General features: G+C 42.7%; 1 protein-coding gene across 2 annotated transcripts in view; it reads right to left on the reverse strand.

Moving 5' to 3' along the window:
* The window catches only part of LOC137422091 (cadherin-17-like), a 327,803-nt gene extending 316,274 nt beyond the window's left edge, over positions 1 to 11,529 (reverse strand). For both annotated transcript variants that reach the window (XM_068108842.2, XM_068108841.2), the window contains exon 1: positions 11,463 to 11,529. The gene's annotated coding sequence lies outside the window, so the exon portion shown is untranslated. The remainder of the gene's footprint in view (positions 1 to 11,462) is intronic.
* Between the last annotated feature and the right edge of the window lie 261 nt (positions 11,530 to 11,790).

Raw genomic sequence — 11,790 nt, forward strand, 5'->3', positions numbered from 1 at the left:
TAGAAGAGGGCCACCAGATTAGTCATAAAAATGCGCAAAAAACTACCAAAGGATACCTGCGTCGAACAAGGCTGATCCTGAAAACGTTTTACCCAAGAAACAAAACCAAAGCCATAAACCAACAATCTGTACCAGTGTTCCAGTACAACTGCGGAAATATAAACTGGCCACAAGTGGACATCAAAAAACTAGATAAAAAACAAGGAAACTCCTCACCATCCACAAAATGTTCTACAAAAATCAGTGCATCCCAAGAATGTACCGGTGATAACTGGAGCGACAGGAATGATGAAGAAGAACCTCACTGAGATTTAAAAAAACATCCCCGGGAATATTACCTCAAATGAACTACAACTGGACGCAATCCGGGCTTCGGAGACGATCCTGAAAAGAGAACTTTGAACAAAACTCTGAAAAAGTTGAACAGTTTGGTCCATGAACCGGGATCCCTTACCGAAGAGGAGGTGGACACTTTGGGTCCTGGGAGGACTCCGTTCAACTCCAGAACCCCGCAAATAGAGATAACGACCAACGACACACACAGACACACACACACACACACACCCACACAAACAGACAGACAGACAGACACGCACACACACACACACACAGACACACACACACCGATTTGCATCTGCTGACGGACGACATGTTCGATTGGGCGCTAGTTGAGATGTTAAAAAATTATTGACTTAAAAATATAAATGTTAAGTATAAGCACAAATGTGAAAGAACCTCGAGCTACCTTTTCCCTGTTTAACATAATGCTTTTCTCACCTGTTCAACTTAAAGTTCCTTTCTAAACATTACTTGTATCATTCTGTTGTAAGAGCACCAGTGTTCATGTCTTTTGAATGACTTTTTTTTTTTTTTTTTTTTTTTTTGTATACAAGATCGAGGCTCGTGAAAGAGCGAACATTAATCACACAGAAAGACAAACAGACACATAAAACAAATAACATCGGGAGCGGTAGACAAGATGGGGAGAGAGGGGGAAGGACACAAACACAACATTTGAGAGCAGGGACCGAGAGACATGGAGACATCGAGAGATCTGTGGGAGGGAGAGGGCTTTGGGGGGGAGGCATGTGAAGGGGGGGGGGGGGGGTGGGAGAGGTATAAACATATGGACACTGCCAGGATTTCCAGGAAAGAAGTTGGAATTTCAAACAAGGTGGATCTGGGGTGAATTAGTGGGGGTAGAAAAGATCAAGGTTATGGATGGGGGAAGATAAGAGATGGTGGTGAACAGCTGTTTTAAAGACCTGGAGGGAGGAGAGGGATTGAAGGGAGTGTGGGAGTTTGTTCCACAGGCGGGAGAAAAGAGGAATGAAAGAGTGAAGGTGAGCAGAGAGCCGAGATTTCGGCAGTTTAACCATCAGAGGGTTGCTGGCAGATCTTGTGCGACCTGTAGGAATATTTGGGGGACAGAGCACAGAGAGAGCTGGGGGATCAAGGCCGGAGAGGAGTCGGTAGAAGACAGAAAGACCACCTACCTGCCTGCGGTGAGTGAGTGAAAGGCCCTCAGAGATAGCTTCATCGCGGGAGATTCCAATGATTTTGAAAGCTTTGGATTCAACAGCGTGAAGCCGAGCCAGGTGTGAGGCAGGAGCACCAGCCCATAGGGGAGAACAGTATTCCATTGAGCTGCGGATGAAAGCCTTGTATGTGGTGAGGAGCTCAGGTGTGCCGAGGAAGGACTTCGCACGACGGAGGATGCCCAGTCGGTGACTGGCTTTGGAGGCCAGCTTGGAAATGTGGTTTTCCCAAGAAAGATCATGGCAGATAGTGAGACCCAAAAGCTTGAGCGACAGAACTTCTTGGAGAGGATTGTTGAGAAAGTAGATGGGAGGGTTGTCCAGTCGATCTTTTCGGAGAGACATAGTAAGAGAGTGAGATTTGTCAGGATTGAAAGACATGTTCCACTTGTTTGACCAGTCTGTGATTTTGTCCAGGTCTTCAGAGAGTGAGGAGGCTGCAGACTGCCGATCTGAGGGAAGAGGAATGGAGCGGCAGAGAGTGGAGTCATCAGCAAAGAGATAGAGAGGATTTTCCAGAGAGTCGGAGAGATCATTGATGAAGACCAGAAAAAGCACAGGGCCCAGCACACTTCCTTGGGGAACTCCAGCCTGAACAGGAAGGGGAGATGAGAGAAATCCATTCAGGGCCATACGTTGACTACGACCAGAGAGGAAGTCCGCAAGGCATGCATGGAGATTTCCATGGATACCATAGGAGGAGAGTTTGGTGAGCAGAGCTGGGTGCCAGGCCGTATCAAAGGCCCGTGATTGGTCAAGGGAGACAGCTCTGATTTCCTGTTTGGCATTGAGGACCTCCATCCATTGTTGAGACAGCAGAAGCAGCATGTCCAGAGTAGAGTGACCTGGTCTGAAACCAAATTGATGATCAGAGTTCAAGCCATTGGAGAAGAGGAAAGATTTCATATCCGAAGCAATGATGGATTCCATGACTTTGCTGATAATTGGGAGCAGGCTGATTGGTCTGTAGTTGCAAGGATCTGTTTTTGCACCTTTTTTGTGTAAAGCGGTAATGTTAGCTGATTTCCAGGATGCTGGCAGATGACCTTGAGCAAAAGATAGGGTGAAAAGAACAGAGAGAGGGTGAGATAGAGCGGCAGAGCAGGATTTTAGGACCCGTGGGCTGATGCCGTCTGGTCCAGTTGCAGAATCAGAGTCGAGGTTTGACAAAAACTCCTCCACCTTGTCAGGAGAGAAGGACACAGAGTCCAGGAGCAGTTGGGTTCAACTGGGAAAGGTGGGAACAGAGAGAGATGGGTTTGGGACTAAGGATTTTGAGGCGAACACAGAGTTGAGGCATTCGGCTTTGTCACGTGCGATGTCAACTGTGTGGCCATTTTAGGTAAGGGAGGGGATGGAGGGGGAACAAACACCAGAAACGGATTTGACCAGACGCCACCAGGATTTGGAGGAAGGAGACAGGTTTGAGAGTTCATTCTTGAGTGAGGAGAGATAGTGCTTCCTGGCACTCCTGAGGGTAGACACACACTTGTTCCGAGCTTGGTGGAAGGAACTGAGATTGCCTTCAGTTGGATTAGCCTTCCAAGAGGCAAAGGCAAGTTGTTTCAGGGCAACTGCCTCACCACAAGATTCAGTGTACCATGGACGGGAGGAAGAGTAAGACAATTGAAGGCGAGATGGGATAAATCTGTGCATGAGAGAGATCAGTTTGCTTTGGAAGAATTCCCAGGAAGAATTGATGTCAGAGGCAGTGGAGATGGGAGACCAGTCCAGATGATTGTTGGCTGCTTGAAGACCGTCCCAGTCGGCCTGAGTGAAATGCCAGACTCGTCGACGCTGAGGAGGCTCTCTGAGAATGGCCAGAGAGATGTCCACTTTGACAAGCACATGATCAGAAGAACCGATTGGAGCAGAAGAAGAGCAGCAGACATTAGCAGGGAAGTTAGTCATAATCAAGTCTAGAAGAGAAGATACTCCATTGGCTGAGATCCGGGTCGGGAAATTGACAGATTGTGTCAATCCCAGTGAGTCACAGAAGTCCTTTGCTGAGGTGCCATGACTGGTGAGAGAGGAACCCACACCCAACCAGGTGGCATGATGACAGTTGAAGTCACCACATATGAGGAAGAGAGAGTTGGGATGAGTGGATAGAAGTTGGTCCATGTTGTCAGACAGTGAAATGTAGATGGAGTCATTACTGTTTGGGGGACGGTACAGAACACATATGAACAAAAGGTGGGAGCGGAGAGGAAGCCGTAACCAGAGGTACTCCTGCGGGTGAGGAGGAAAGAGGGCAGTGCAAGGAGAGTGAGGAAGAGAGTTTTTGACAAAGATAGCCACCCCACCACCAGGCCGAGGCTCAGGTCTATCATACCGGAGAAGGGAGTAACCAGGAAGAGATATTAAGGAATCAGAGACATCTTGAAGGAGGAACATGAATGTTTCCCTTTGTCGATCCCCACATTTGTCTGCATTGAATCACATGCTGCAGATAATCCCCACATTTGTCTGCATTTAATCACATGCTGCAGATAATCCCCACATTTGTCTGCATTTAATCACGTGTTGCAGATAATCCCCACATTTGTCTGCATTTAATCACATGCTGCAGATAATCCCCACATTTGTCTGCATTTAATCACATGCTGCAGATAATCCCCACATTTGTCTGCATTTAATCACATGCTGCAGTTAATCCCCACATTTGTCTGCATTTAATCACGTGTTGCAGATAATCCCCACATTTGTCTGCATTTAATCACATGCTGCAGTTAATCCCCACATTTGTCTGCATTTAATCACGTGTTGCAGTTATTCCCCACATTTGTCTGCATTTAATCACATGCTGCAGATAATCCCCACATTTGTCTACATTTAATCACGTGTTGCAGATAATCCCCACATTTGTCTACATTTAATCACATGCTGCAGTTAATCCCCACATTTGTCTGCATTTAATCACATGCTGCAGTTAATCCCCACATTTGTCTGCATTTAATCACATGCTGCAGTTAATCCCCACATTTGTCTGCATTTAATCACATGCTGCAGTTAATCCCCACATTTGTCTGCATTTAATCACATGCTGCAGTTAATCCCCACATTTGTCTGCATTTAATCACGTGTTGCAGTTATTCCCCACATTTGTCTGCATTTAATCACATGCTGCAGATAATCCCCACATCTGTCTGCATTTAATCACGTGTTGCAGTTATTCCCCACATTTGTCTGCATTTAATCACGTCTTGCAGATAATCCCCACATTTGTGTACATTTAATCACGTGCTGCAGATAATCCCCACATTTATCTGCATTTAATCACATGCTGCAGATAATCCCCACATTTGTCTGCATTTAATCACATGCTGCAGATAATCCCCACATTTGTCTGCATTTAATCACGTGTTGCAGATAATCCCCACATTTGTCTACATTTAATCACATGCTGCAGATAATCCCCACATTTGTCTGCATTTAATCACATGCTGCAGTTAATCCCCACATTTGTCTGCATTTAATCACGTGTTGCAGTTATTCCCCACATTTGTCTACATTTAATCACATGCTGCAGATAATCCCCACATTTGTCTGCATTTAATCACATACTGCAGTTATTCCCCACATTTGTCTGCATTTAATCACGTCTTGCAGATAATCCCCACATTTATCTACATTTAATCACGTGCTGCAGATAATCCCCATATTTATCTGCATTTAATCACATGTTGCAGATAATCCCCACATTTGTCTGCATTTAATCACATGCTGCAGATAATCCCCACATTTGTCTGCATTTAATCACATGCTGCAGTTATTCCCCACATTTGTCTTCATTTAATCACATGCTGCAGATAATCCCCACATTTGTCTGCATTTAATCACATGCTGCAGTTAATCCCCACATTTGTCTGCATTTAATCACGTGTTGCAGATAATCCCCACATTTGTCTGCATTTAATCACATGCTGCAGATAAGCCCCTCATTTGTCTGCATTTCATCATGTGTTGCAGATAATCCCCACATTTGTCTGCATTTAATCACATGCTGCAGATAATCCCCACATTTGTCTGCATTTAATCACGTGTTGCGGTTATTCCCCACATTTGTCTGCATTTAATCACATGCTGCAGTTATTCCCCACATTTGTCTGCATTTAATCACATGCTGCAGATAATCCCCACATTTGTCTGCATTTAATCACGTGCTGCAGTTAATCACCACATTTGTCTACATTTAATCACGTGCTGCAGATAATCCCCACATTTGTCTGCATTTAATCACATGCTGCAGTTAATCCCCACATGTGTCTGCATTTAATCACATGCTGCAGTTAATCCCCACATTTGTCTACATTTAATCACGTGCTGCAGTTAATCCCCACATTTGTCTGCATTTAATCACATGCTGCAGTTAATCCCCACATTTGTCTGCATTTAATCACATGCTGCAGTTATTCCCCACATTTGTCTGCATTTAATCACATGCTGCAGATAATCCCCACATTTGTCTGCATTTAATCACATGTTGCAGTTAATCCCCACATTTGTCTGCATTTAATCACGTGCTGCAGTTAATCCCCACATTTATCTACATTTAATCACATGCTGCAGTTAATCTCCACATTTCTCTGCATTTAATCACATGCTGCAGTTAATCCCCACATTTGTCGACATTTAATCACGTGCTGCAGTTAATCACCACATTTGTCTACATTTAATCACGTGCTGCAGATAATCCCCACATTTGTCTGCATTTAATCACATGCTGCAGTTAATCCCCACATTTGTCTACATTTAATCACATGCTGCAGTTAATCCCCACATTTGTCTACATTTAATCACGTGCTGCAGTTAATCCCCACATTTGTCTGCATTTAATCACATGCTGCAGTTAATCCCCACATTTGTCTGCATTTAATCACATGCTGCAGTTAATCCCCACATTTGTCTACATTTAATCACGTGCTGCAGTTAATCCCCACATTTGTCTACATTTAATCACGTGCTGCAGTTAATCCCCACATTTGTCTACATTTAATCACGTGCTGCAGTTAATCCCCACATTTGTCTGCATTTAATCACATGCTGGAATTAATCCCCACATTTGTCTACATTTAATAACGTGCTGCAGTTAATCCCCACATTTGTCTACATTTAATCACGTGCTGCAGTTATTCCCCACATTTGTCTGCATTTAATCACATGCTGCAGTTAATCCCCACATTTGTCTACATTTAATCAAGCGCTGCAGTTAATCCCCACATTTGTCTACATTTAATCACGTGCTGCAGTTAATCCCCACATTTGTCTACATTTAATCACGTGCTGCAGTTAATCCCCACATTTGTCTACATTTAATCACATGCTGCAGTTAATCCCCACATTTGTCTACATTTAATCACATGCTGCAGTTAATCCCCACATTTGTCTACATTTAATCAAATGCTGCAGATAATCCCCACATTTGTCTGCATTTAATCACGTGTTGCAGATAATCCACATTTGTCTACATTTAATCACATGCTGCAGATAATCCCCACATTTGTCTGCATTTAATCACATGCTGCAGTTAATCCCCACATTTGTCTACATTTAATCAAGTGCTGCAGTTAATCCCCACATTTGTCTACATTTAGTCACGCGCTGCAGATAATCCCCACATTTGTCTACATTTAATCACGTGCTGCAGTTAATCACCACATTTGTCTACATTTAATCACGTGTTGCAGTTATTCCCCACATTTTTCTGCATTTAATCACATGCTGCAGTTAATCCCCACATTTGTCTGCATTTAAACACATGCTGCAGTTATTCCCCACATTTGTCTGCATTTAATCACATGCTGCAGTTAATCCCCACATTTTTCTACATTTAATCACGTGTTGCGGTTATTCCCCACATTTGTCTGCATTTAATCACATGCTGCAGATAATCCCCACATTTGTCTACATTTAATCACGTGCTGCAGTTAATCACCACATTTGTCTACATTTAATCACGTGTTGCAGTTATTCCCCACATTTTTCTGCATTTAATCACATGCTGCAGTTAATCCCCACATTTGTCTGCATTTAAACACATGCTTCAGTTATTCCCCACATTTGTCTGCATTTAATCACATGCTGCAGATAATCCCCACATTTGTCTGCATTTAATCACATGCTGCAGTTAATCCCCACATTTGTCTGCATTTAATCACATGCTGCATATAAGCCCCACATTTGTCTGCATTTAATCACGTGTTGCAGATAATCCCCACATTTGTCTGCATTTAATCACATGCTGCAGATAATCCCCACATTTGTCTGCATTTAATCACGTGTTGCAGTTATTCCCCACATTTGTCTGCATTTAATCACGTCTTGCAGATAATCCCCACATTTGTCTACATTTAATCACATGCTGCAGATAATCCCCACATTTATCTGCATTTAATCACATGCTGCAGGTAATCCCCACATTTGTCTGCATTTAATCACATGCTGCAGATAATCCCCACATTTGTCTGCATTTAATCACGTGTTGCAGATAATCCCCACATTTGTCTACATTTAATCACATGCTTCAGATAATCCCCACATTTGTCTGCATTTAATCACATGCTGCAGTTAATCCCTACATTTGTCTGCATTTAATCACGTGCTGCAGTTATTCCCCACATTTGTCTGCATTTAATCACATGCTGCAGTTAATCCCCACATTTGTCTGCATTTCAACACATGCTGCAGTTATTCCCCACATTTGTCTGCATTTAATCACATGCTGCAGATAATCCCCACATTTGTCTGCATTTAATCACATGCTGCAGTTAATCCCCACATTTGTCTGCATTTAATCACACGCTGCATATAAGCCCCACATTTGTCTGCATTTAATCATGTGTTGCAGATAATCCCCACATTTGTCTGCATTTAATCACATGCTGCAGATAATCCCCACATTTGTCTGCATTTAATCACGTGTTGCAGTTATTCCCCACATTTGTCTGCATTTAATCACATGCTGCAGTTATTCCCCACATTTGTCTGCATTTAATCACATGCTGCAGATAATCCCCACATTTGTCTGCATTTAATCACATGCTGCAGTTAATCCCCACATTTGTCTGCATTTAATCACGTGCTGCAGTTAATCCCCCCATTTGTCTACATTTAATCACATGCTGCAGATAAGCCCCACATTTGTCTGCATTTAATCACGTGTTGCAGTTAATCCCCACATTTGTCTGCATTTAATCACGTCTTGCAGATAATCCCCACATTTGTCTGCATTTAATCACATGCTGCAGTTAATCCCCACATTTGTCTGCATTTAATCACATGCTGCAGTTAATCCCCACATTAGTCTGCATTTAATCACATGCTGCAGTTATTCCCCACATTTGTCTGCATTTAATCACGTGCTGCAGTTAATGCCCACATTTGTCTGCATTTAATCACGTCTTGCAGATAATCCCCACATTTGTCTACATTTAATCACGTGTTGCAGATAATCCCCACATTTGTCTGCATTTAATCACATGCTGCAGATAATCCCCACATTTGTCTACATTTAATCACATGCTGCAGTTAATCCCCACATTTGTCTGCATTTAATCACGTGTTGCAGTTATTCCCCACATTTGTCTGCATTTAATCACATGCTGCAGTTATTCCCCACATTTGTCTGCATTTAATCACATGCTGCAGATAATCCCCACATTTGTCTGCATTTAATCACATGCTGCAGTTAATCCCCACATTTGTCTGCATTTAATCAAATGCTGCAGTTAATCTCCACATTTTTCTACATTTAATCACATGCTGCAGATAATCCCCACATTTGTCTACATTTAATCACGTGTTGCAGATAATCCCCACATTTGTCTGCATTTAATCACATGCTGCAGATAATCCCCACATTTGTCTACATTTAATCACATGCTGCAGTTAATCCCCACATTTGTCTGCATTTAATCACGTGTTGCAGTTATTCCCCACATTTGTCTGCATTTAATTACATGCTGCAGTTATTCCCCACATTTGTCTGCATTTAATCACATGCTGCAGATAATCCCCACATTTGTCTGCATTTAATCACGTGCTGCAGTTAATCCCCACATTTGTCTGCATTTAATCACGTCTTGCAGATAATCCCCACATTTGTCTGCGTTTAATCACATGCTGCAGTTAATCCCCACATTTGTCTGCATTTAATCACATGCTGCAGTTAATCCCCACATTTGTCTGCATTTAATCACGTGCTGCAGTTAATCCCCACATTTGTGTACATTTAATCACGTGCTGCAGTTAATCCCCACATTTGTCTACATTTAATCACGTGTTGCAGATAATCCCCACATTTGTCTGCATTTAATCACATGCTGCAGATAATCCCCACATTTGTCTACATTTAATCACATGCTGCAGATAATCCCCACATTTGTCTACATTTGACCACATGCTGCAGTTATTCCCCACATTTGTCTGCATTTAATCAAGTGCTGCAGTTAATCCCCACATTTGTCTACATTTAATCACGTGTTGCAGATAATCCCCACATTTGTCTGCATTTAATCAAGTGCTGCAGTTAATCCCCACATTTGTCTACATTTAATCAAGTGCTGCAGTTAATCCCCACATTTGTCTACATTTAATCACGTGCTGCAGTTAATCCCCACATTTGTCTGCATTTAATCAAGTGCTGCAGTTAATTGCACATTAAATTACACATTAAACAGGAAAACATGCACAGACACATAAAACATACAATGAAGGGAGCGGGAGACAAGACGGTGAGAGAGACGGAAGCACACAAGCACAACAACAGTGGAGAACAGGGACGTCGGGGGATCTGTGGAATTTCTTGCCGAGAGGTCACCAAGTGGCTTAAGCTTTCAAGCAAGCACTGCACTCAAAACCGTTGGTAAGGAACGGCAGACTTGGCAAGCAGAAGCTGGCTGATTAATAACTGAACACACTTCGTGTTTCTTGCCTTTCAGTTTCGTGTTAAGCAGCAGGAGCGACTGTTTTAAAAGGTAATTTTCGTGTTTGTGGTTTATAACTTTTTTCCCTTCCCATGAAACATCCCCAAAAGCTATTTATAACGATTAACACAGATGCCGCCCAAGTTGGAAAACCCCCGAGGTGAGGAGGGCAAATGAAGTCACTACAACCTCCATCGTGTGACCCTTAGTCCTCCTGCTAAGTTTGGTTGAGATTAGATAAGTAATGACCGAATGTATCGTTGTCAGACAGACAAACAGATACCAAATTGGGAATTTTATTGTGATGATTTTTTCCCATATGTCATAAGGAGTTAGTCACGTGTCATTCATAATGCCCTGATAAGTCCATGAAGTCTTGGTTTTAGCATTAGACATCGCATGTCAAATAGTGAGCCATCGGGGAGGCGGTATCGAAAGGAGACTCCCCGATCAAAGTCCTTGACTGCCATATTCAGAACACACATGAACAAGATGGTGAATAGAACCGGGGCTAAAACACCGCCTTGTTTTACTCCATTTGACATCGGAAATGCATCACATGCATCACCACATGGTACACTTGGCTCGTCACATGCTCATGGAAAAGGTGGACAATTTGGACAAACTTCCTTGGGCATTCCAGTCTGCCAAGGATTTCCCAAAGACTTACTCTATTCACCTTATTAAAGCATTTGTCAAGTCGATGAACACGACGCACAAATCCATGTTTTACCTGGCAGCACCAGTCTGATATGTTGGTACAAATATATGTTATGCTTGTACAGTCGGATCGGGATTCGAACCCAGCCAGGACTGCTCAAGTGGTCGACCTGTTTGAATCCCTTGGCTGAATCGTTATTATCAATGAAGGTAACATATGTAAATGTTACTGCCACGGTTTATCTGTGCTTGTTTGTGGAGATGAAACCACATAAATTTACAGTCATAATTAGGGACAGACAAACTTTTAAACACAAGAACAAGTTTGAATCCTTACCTTGTCGCAGGGAGATAAAATGATTCAAAAGAGGGATTTCGACTTGTCACACCCACACCTGTATCTCAGGGTGAGTTAATGATTAATGTGGATTTCTACACCTGCAACTTCCAATCAAAAGCCTTGTCAGGGCGTTTGTACCTTCTTGTCCTCCAACTGTCAAAATCAAATGTACAATTGGCCTTTGTAGTCCAGAAGTTTATAACTTGGCATTTGTTTTCTTTTTCTTTGCAAGTATGTTGATCACTCCGGTTTGCGTGTCTTTGTTTGTCCGCTCACTTACATTGCCTACAGGTCACAGTTTTTAACCGATCTTCACAAACCTTCA

The sequence above is a fragment of the Myxine glutinosa genome, chromosome 2 (genome assembly GCF_964187855.1).
Source record: "Myxine glutinosa chromosome 2, kmMyxGlut1.1, whole genome shotgun sequence".
Classification (NCBI taxonomy): Eukaryota; Metazoa; Chordata; class Myxini; order Myxiniformes; family Myxinidae; genus Myxine; species Myxine glutinosa.